Source organism: Hibiscus syriacus, unplaced genomic scaffold, assembly GCF_006381635.1.
Source record: "Hibiscus syriacus cultivar Baekdansim isolate YM2019G1 unplaced genomic scaffold, ASM638163v2 tig00111234_pilon, whole genome shotgun sequence".
In the NCBI taxonomy this organism is placed as follows: Eukaryota; Viridiplantae; Streptophyta; class Magnoliopsida; order Malvales; family Malvaceae; genus Hibiscus; species Hibiscus syriacus.
In genome coordinates, this window is record NW_024063028.1 from 338,603 (window position 1) to 348,356 (window position 9,754).

Sequence of the window (9,754 nt, forward strand, 5' to 3'; positions counted from 1 at the left end):
ACAAACTATTTGCTATAATCCAATTAATTATGAGTTTAGATTGAACATGGATTAGTCCACTTAAATCCGACTTAATATAAGTTAAAAATGTTTATATGATTTGAAACTGACCGATTTTTAAGATAAAAATTAGTATCGCACCCAATTCATCTCATATAAATAAATATTAGGTAAAACAGATACATAATTTAAAAATAAAGAGAGAAGTATCATAGTAATTACCTTTAAATATATAAAGATTAATTATATTATTATTCTTGGATTGGATCATATATTTTTCAATCTAAACTCGATTTGTCAGACCTTATCCTTCACAAATCTTGACCCAAAGTTGATTTATTTTTTTTAAATTTTAACACATTTAAATTGAATTAAATTAAAACAGATAGAATTTAAATCAAATATTCATCCCTCCTTGTTAGTGGCTTAGGCAATCTGTAGTTGTGGATTAGCTAAAATTAGCTGTAAATTTATATAGATAAACACAAAAATATTAAATTATTTTAGATAAAACATCCAACTTGCCAGATTCAATGTACAGCTAGATATTGCCTTTTTTTATTGTTTTGGTTTATCAAGATTTCAACGATTAGTTAATATTTTTCGTTATGTAAATTTAATAAAAATAGATATCGGTAATAAATTTTAAAATTATTCTATAATGAGAACGAGGATTAAACCTCCGACTATTTGTTAAGAGAGATCTTTATTATCTCTCACCTAAATCCGTGATTTTTATGCTGTTATTCAGTAGTATGCTGTATGAATGTGTATGCTAAACAGTCTTCCTCACTTGCATAAATTTTCTCCATTGTTTGTCCTTTATGCAAAGACTTAAAATAGTATAATACCTACCGATTTAAGACTATTTTCATACCAGAAGGCGTTGGCTCTTTTCTGGGTTTCTTTCTGCTGCCTATTTATATCGCTTTCTGGACTTGCTTTTCATCTTCTTCAATACCCAGAGTTTAGATTTTTGTTCTTGTTTTGTTCACTGCATTTTCCACCATGGCGGGTGGAGGTTTTGGTAATGAGGGAGGGAGTTTGAAGAGAGCTCATCTGTATGAATACAGGATTACCAATTATTTTATATTTGCTTGCCTTGTTGGTTCTACTGGGGGATCTCTTTTTTGGTTATGATCTTGGTGTTTCTGGTGAGATTTTTTTTCTGTATGATTTACTGTGTTTTTTTCTTTACTTTTGATTCATTGGTTTGTATTTTCAGCCTGTTTTTGTCTCTTTTTGTATTGATTATGTTCATTTATTGATTGTTTACTAATGTTGAAATCTTCTTAGATTTGTATTATATCTTCCAGATTTACTGGATCTCATGAAACCTTTTCACATGTTGGAAGAAAAAAGAGAAAATAAAATTTTCCCGAGAAAATAAAAAGTAGGTGAGAGAGAAAAGGAAACGATTTCCAGTAGGACTCTAAAGTAAATGATCTCATCTTAATTTGTTTTGAATGCTGCTAAACCATGGGGAGTTTCACCTAATTGAGTTCCTAACTCATCAAAATAACATATTCATATATATATATATATATATGATCACTGAGATTATGTTTGGTTTTAAACTAATTTTGTGTTGCAGGTGGAGTGACTTCCATGGATGATTTCTTGAAAGATTTTTTCCCAAAGATATATAGAAGGAAGCAAGCACATCTCCATGAAACTGACTACTGCAAATACGACAACCAGCTGCTCACTCTTTTCACGTCTTCTTTGTACTTCGCCGGTCTCGTTTCGACGTTCGGAGCCTCCTATGTAACGAGGCAGAAAGGACGTCGAGCCAGCATCCTCGTCGGCGCTGTCAGCTTCTTCCTAGGAGGAGTCATCAATGCAGCTGCGGTGAATATCTCAATGTTGATCATAGGACGGATTCTTCTCGGTGCCGGCATTGGATTTGGGAATCAAGTAAGAGAAAAGCTCCTTGAGCCTGAAAATATAACGGTGGTCACTAATTTTACTTATGATGCTGCAGGCAGTTCCCTTGTACCTTTCCGAGATGGCTCCGGCGAAGCATCGGGGAGCAGTGAACCAGCTTTTCCAATTCACAACCTGCATGGGAATCCTTGTAGCAAACTTGATTAACTATAAAACAGATAAGATCCATCCATGGGGTTGGAGATTATCTCTTGGCTTAGCTACTGTCCCGGCTACACTGATGTTTTTCGGCGGCCTCGCGTTACCCGAGACGCCTAACAGCCTCGTAGAACAAGGAAAACTTGAAGAGGCAAAAAGGGTGTTGATAAAAGTTCGGGGTACCCCCAATGTCGAAGCCGAATTTGCTGATCTTATCGAGGCCAGCGATACAGCACGGGCGATAAAGCATCCGTTCAGGAACCTGCTGCAGAGGAAGAATCGTCCGCAGTTGGTATTAGGGGCTTTGGGAATCCCAGCTTTCCAACAGCTTACAGGCATGAACTCGATTCTCTTCTATGCTCCTGTAATGTTTCAGACCTTGGGGTTCGGCTCAGGGGCCTCCCTCATATCCTCTGTCTTAACGAGTGGAACGCTTGTCCTCGCTACACTCGTTTCAATGGCGTTTGTGGACAGATTTGGAAGAAGAGCTTTCTTTTTGGAAGCCGGCACCGAGATGTTCTGCTACATGGTAAGTTATAAACCCATTTTGTTGCCAAGAACCATTGTATGTAAGTAGATATAATGATTTGAGTTTGTGAAACAGATCGCGGTGGCCATAACTCTGGCCCTTAAGTTCGGAGAAGGAGAAAAACTTCCACAAGCCATTGGTTGGTTCCTTGTGGTGATCATCTGCTTATTCGTCTTTGCTTACGGACGGTCATGGGGTCCTCTGGGATGGCTAGTTCCGAGCGAGCTCTTCCCGTTGGAGACTAGATCAGCTGGCCAAAGCATGGTGGTCTGTGTCAACATGCTCTTCACAGCTTTGATAGCACAGTGCTTTTTGGTGTCGCTTTGTCACCTCAAGTATGGGATTTTCTTGCTATTCGCTGGTTTGATACTCATAATGAGCAGCTTCATTTTCTTCCTCCTGCCAGAAACAAAGCGAGTTCCGATTGAGGAAGTCTATCTTCTCTGGAAGGATCATTGGCTCTGGAAGAGGTTTGTCGAAGATGATGACGAAAAGGATAGGAAAAAGCCTACTATGTAATATCATCTAAAAGAACACTGTTAACATTCTTCACTTTCAAGTTGTTGGATTTTCTCAGAAATAATTTACTGTAATTTTTTAAGCAGCAAGTGAAAAAGCAAATACAGTATTAGTAATGACTGAAATAAGCTTGTTGATTTTCTCTAATTTGTTTCTACGAAACACCTTAGCGGCATTTCATAAATACATGTAAAAGATGAACCTAATGCAATGAACATAAGCAGGGGAAGATCTCAGGCTAAAACGTATGCCTACAAAAGTGGATTAAGCTAATAGTTTAGCAAGTTCATCAACTCTCAGGCTTCCTTTCGGTACGACGTCTGAATGAATTTCAACCATGTCTTTGAATCTTCGAGTTTTAGAAGCTTGTTTTTCATTTCCTCTCTTATAGGGAACTGCTGTGACTTCCTTCACTGACAAGTTCCTATGCTCTTCTTGCTGTTCGTTCTTTTGGATAGCCACTTTACGAGGCTGTCGCCTAAAAACAGGCCCGGGTGGCGCAGACTGGGCAAAGGCAACGGATCTTCGATATATTTCATCAGCATCCAAATTAGCATCATCTAGTACAACTGCACTCCCACTCTCAACAGCTTGTTTCATTAGATGCAAAACCCTCTCAGTACAAGATGAACTTGTTTTTGCTGGCCCATTGATATCCGGTAAAGCTTCAGCCACAATTTCTGGCTTGTCACGATTCAACAAATTAGTAACAGAAGACTCCGAATGGCTTAGACTACTCTCAGGACTCCCGGGCCTGACATCACTTTCCTTTGGCATAGCTGATGACTCTTCATTTGCTTTGCCAGAATTATCTAATATAGGCACAAGACCATATGGCATGCTTTCAGATTCACCATCAGCTGACATGAGATCATCAGACATTGCACTTCTAGAGGTGTTCGCTTCACTGTCGGACTCATCACTGGCATAATCTATTCCATCTAATGTTGTTTCAATAGCCGACACTGTACCTGGCCTTGTATTGGGAGCTACATTTTCCCAGTCATTTTCAACAGACTCCCTTTCCTCGATGCTACTATCTTGCTCAATGCTACTATCTTGAGAACTAACAATTGGCGAGCTTGAACAAGCTGTTTGAACATAAGCTGGTGACAATTCTTGTCCTTCCAACTGTCCTGTAATGGAAGCTTCGTTTGCTGTGTTTTTTTCTATGCCCGAGTTTACTGCTGGTTTCGAGAAGGATGACTTCCAATTGTTTCCTCTCCACATTAGTATGTGCTCATGTTCAAATGAGATTAGCACACATGAGACCAGGTCCTGCAAGTGAATAATTAAAGTTATAGGACATTAATTGTCTCTATATGAGGAACAGTTGTAACAAAATACATAAACTATATAAATATACTGAACCTTAAGTTTGGCACCAATTTTCCGGTAGTCACTTCTCTTAACCCCTTGACAATTAATCCGGACAAGTTCACACTCTTCAAATGCCTCCCTAACATTTTTTACAAGGTCAGCATACACACCGTTCTTCACTGCAAAACATTAATTTTTACATTTTTAAAACGGGCAAAATTGAAGCATTCTTTATAAAGTTTCACTGTCCACTCCTACCAGCAGCTTACCAAGTTTGCGTATTGGCATTAATTTCCTCCCCTTCTTTCTCATTTCAGTGGCTTGTTCTAGTGTTAGACCCTCCGGAGTACGCTGAATCAACCGCGGATACACAGGGTTAGCAGGTTTCCACAGCATGAGAGGGAAACGTGGACGAGTTTATAATTGTAATTTCTTCCTCGGAAAAGGAACACAACTCCCCCTCTTCTGAAAATAACTTTACCTCCTGTTCTTTCCTGACAAATCATTCGTAAAACGAACATGATACACAAACCAAAACGATTCGTAAACCAACCAATAACACAAGTCGTGATAAACCAATCTTTAAAAAAATTGTAGTAACAGAAGTACAAACCTCTAGCTGCTCACACACATTGTCCATATCGACCGTACAAACTCCCTTGCATTTTATCTTACAAACTCTTCGACGTTTCCAATGAGCATGTATATTATCTAACATGTTGTGCGTCAAACCATCCCTACCTAAACATCAAAGAAATAATTTCACAAAATAAAAGGGCAATGCGGTACGGTTCAGATTATCGAACAAATCCCATAATCTATTTTAGTTTACTTAACATGGAAGATGGTATGTAAATTTGTTCGAGAAATTCAGTTTTATGAAATGAAAATGCAAATAAGTAGTAAACAATCGGATTAGTACCCATATTCAACTGTCGTTCAGATTTCAAGCAACTGTTTACTAACTCCTTAACCTCCTCTGAAGTCAAAGGATCTCCCAAAATCGCCTCTCTCGATTGGACATACCTTGGACCAGTCCCAGGCAAATACGGTCCGGGTTTCTGTATGCTCTTGACCCCTTTCTTGTTAGGCGGAGGCAACACGAAAGAATCGAATTCCTTCATCTTTTTCTTACTTGGTGGCAGTGGAGCTCGGCCAGTCCATGGCCTAGCCATGGTCGTAGGTCCAAATGGCGGGTAGGGTGGTTCCCTTAGCTTTACCGGGTTCACTTTCGGAGTCTCAGTGTAACTGTATTTGAACTCAAACGGCGCACCGTCGATGACGAATGATAGGCCGTCTTCGCCAACGGCTACATTCGCTTGTTTCTTGTCAAGTGGAGAGGGTGGAGGAGGATTGGCTGTTCGGGGGGATTTTCGAAACGCCGGGTGGCTTGGGGGTTTGGAGTACTTGGATTTCTTGCCTGGAATTGAAGGTCTGGAGGAAGAGGAAGGGGAGCCGAAGGATTTGAATGTTTCTGTTGGTTTTGGTGGTGAAGCGGCGGAGGTTTCGATGGCGGAGGCGATCTTGGAGGCGGAATCGAAGCGGCGGTTTCGGATGAGGGTTTCGGCGACGGCGGAGCGAAATGGTAAATTTCAGCGCCATTACTTTAAGCTTTCAGTGTAGAAAGCTGAAGCTAACTAAACCGAAAAGGGGAAATCTTTTCTTATCGATTCAATGAAAGAATATGGCTCTAACGACGTCGTATGGCTATGCATTGGTGATATTCTGAAAAAAATATATTTTCTTTTATTTAAAAAAAAAAAATGGGCCGACTTGGCTCCATTTATAATGGGCTTCGTTGTAACGTTTGATCCCAATAATCGGTTAATAAGGAATGTATATGCAGCTTGAAGGTATGTTGTATTAAATTATGATTTTTCTTAAACGTATATTGTATTTGTGTAAGAAAATTATAAAACAATATATTTTAATTTTTATGTTATATTATTTAATAAAATAATAAAATTTAGTAATTATAGTTAACTTTTATTATTTTATTTTTGAATAATTCAGTTAGACTCAACTAGAATTTCATTAATTCGACTCGAATTTTTTTTTCAAAATAAAGTTTGAGTTGTTAAATAATTCTCTTCAACTTGATTAACTCAAAATTTTAATTCGTGCAAAAAAAATTAACAATTCCTATCTAAGGGAGGGAAAGAGAAATTTTACTCACAATGGATATTGAATACACAACCTAGGAAAGAAATAATGTGTCAACTGAGAATTTTTAACCATACAGAAAAGAGTTGAATTTAAGAGAATCAATTTGGGACGAATAAATGGACAAGAAGGGAGAAAAAACGAAGTAAAGGTCGATATTTTTTTGCTTATATGACCTCTATGCGATTTTAAGTTAGCCATGCAAGTAATTTAGAAAATATATACTTTAATTTAATAAATATCCATCGGTAATATTATTAATCGACTTTAAACTAAATAGTAGAGGGACTAAACTGAATTAAAAAAATATGTTTGGGGACCAATAATAGTCCTTTTCTTTTGCCCTTTTCCTTAATCAAGAGTGATAAATGGAGTTAAAAAGCCCATAAATTGGCCGACAAATCTATCTATCCAACAAATAAATTTGGTAGACCCAAAACTGTCCCAAGCTTACTTACCATCCATATCTTCAAAAATGGCCAAATTCAAGCAATAAAATGGGATCGTTTCAGTTTTTGTCCCTCTCAATTAGAGATGGGCATTGGACCCGAACCCGACGGGGTTCGACCCGACCCGATCGGGTCGGTTTTTTTAAATTGAGTCGGTTCGGGTTTTTAAGTGTGATGTTCAGGTCGGTCGGGTTCGGGTTTAGGGTGAAAAATACCCGAACCGACCCGAAAAAAACATTTAATTTTATCTTATATATTTAGGAATAATTACAATAATACCCCTCTATATAAATTTTTTCAATCAAGTCACTGTTTTTATTGAATAAAAATAGTATTTTTTATTATTTCGGGTCGGGTCGGGTGAAATTTTGTTTTAGTCGGGTCGGGTGGAGGATCCTTTGTTCTCGGTCGGGTCAGGTGGACTAAAAACCCGACCCGACCCATGCCCATCCCTACTCTCAATAATCAATAATATAACTTAAGCCTTCTGAAAATATAAATTATAGTGTGTCAAATTTTATGATTTTATTTCGGCCCTCAACAATAATTTCTTGCATTCCCCCCTACGTTTGTGACTAGTCACAAACTTGAATTTCGGCAGCGGTGATGTATTAAAATAAAATCAAAACGTTAAATATGAATTTTAAAAAGAAAATAATTAAATAATCAAAACAAAAAGTTGGAAATAGATAAAATATCAAATAGATATTCTTAAATTTGTGGACCAAGAACGTGTTGCAAATGTGTGGAAATCAAAACCACATTAATAATCAAAGTCAAAAATTCAGTCTAATAATATAACATATGGTATTATTTGAGTAGGTGACTTCATAATTTATGAATAAGTTCGAATATCCATTATGTCAAATCATATACATATATTTTAATAAAATGATAGTTTAATTAATTTTTAAACTCAATAATATATTTGTACCCAAAAAAACTCAATAATGTATTTGAGATATCTTGTTGTCATTTCCAACAATATGGTCTACATGAAATTAATTTAAGATAAACAATCAATGTTGATATAAATTTAAGCATCGGACTAACTCTCGTTGATCATTTTTTAGTTTTATGTCATAAACTCACTTACTCAAATCATAATTATATTATAATTAATATTCAGAGTGTATTGAAAATAATAAAAACAAAAGAACTGTAGAACATCTAAAATACAATTTATAAAATATAAAAAATAAACTAAAAAAACTAATAAATATTAAAGTAAAATAAACATCTAAAGGATTCCCCAATCCCTAGTTGTGATTTATTGAGTTAAAAAAATGAGATCATCATGTGAAGAGGCTTACTCAAAACTTTGTTTCTTTTCATAAAATACACTTCGAAATTATCAAACCCTAATTTTTCTTCAAACAAAGCATCACTTGCGAGTAATTGAGATTATATCAAATAACCAACCCTAGTTTTGCTTAGAGAAACGTTTTAATGTTAAAATAAACACCCTAAACTGAAAGTGCGAAAATGGTGAGAAGCTAGGAGTGGGGTCAATTACTCTTGAATTTAGGGTTGGTGAGGAACAAGAATGGTAATATTCTCGTCGACCTACCCATTAGATAGGACATAATAGAGATAGCAACCAAGCAAGGTGGCAAATATCATCAAATCTATTTTACTGTTTTATTGTTTTAATGCTATGTTCGTGAACATTAAAAACGATCACATCATTAGTAAGGTCGGATCAAGTCGTATTTAAGCTTAGATTAAAAAATACCTGACCGACTCAACCTTTAATCTTTATATATTTAGAATAATTGTTATAATGTATATCTATATATATATTCTTTAATTAGATCCATATTTTATCTTAATAAAGAAATGAAAATTATATATGGATGAAGGGGACGATTACATAGTTTTTTCCTTTCAAAGATAAATCGAGTTTCGAGTCGGGTGAAATATCCCTGAACATTTTTTTGAGAGCATTATCCTTAAACATGTGTGTAGCTTTTACCTTAAAAGACAGATCAAGTTTCGAGTTGGATTTGATGACGAGTCAAACATGAAAGGATGTTATATCGTGGGGGTTGGTTACAGGTTTTTACCTTAAGAGACATAGAATTTCATGTTGGGTGAAACTTTCATAAACATGAGTTGGATTGAATGAAAAATAAAAGGATGTTATAATCCATATAATAATATAATATGAAATTAGTCATAAGAAAACATATACAGAACAAAATACTGGTAATACAGATATATCGAGATGATAGCAAAAACATGTGGCACCAAAGTATAACAAAAAGGTATATAGAGATATACAATTGTACAAAAATAGGAGTAGTCAGTCATCCTGGTGCCAAGTCTGCTAGCTTACGGTTTGCTATTATCTGAAAAAATTAAAATTTACAGAATGAGCTAAAAAACACAGTGTGCTCCTTACGGTATGTAAAAACATACAGATAAAATACTTCAGTAAAAAAATTTATCAACATGTTTTAAAAGTATAACCACTACCCCCGTTTGATCACCAGAATATATAGGTTCCCCAGAATCATACACCCACCTGTACACCTAGTAAACGCCTTATACATATAGCATAAAGACCTGCGGTAAGGACTTACCCTGTGCACAAAGAAGAGGAGCCTGCAATAAGGTACTACAAGTCATAGACTAAGTCTAATATACTTTCTCTAATAACACCTTAATGACAGTAATAAACATGTAT

General features: G+C 36.1%; 2 pseudogenes; one reads left to right on the plus strand and one right to left on the minus strand.

Moving 5' to 3' along the window:
- Nucleotides 1–822: 822 nt before the first annotated feature.
- LOC120156677 lies at nucleotides 823–3,230 on the plus strand (annotated as a pseudogene).
- Nucleotides 3,231–3,251: 21 nt separating this feature from the next.
- Nucleotides 3,252–6,045, minus strand: LOC120156698 (annotated as a pseudogene).
- Between the last annotated feature and the right edge of the window lie 3,709 nt (nucleotides 6,046–9,754).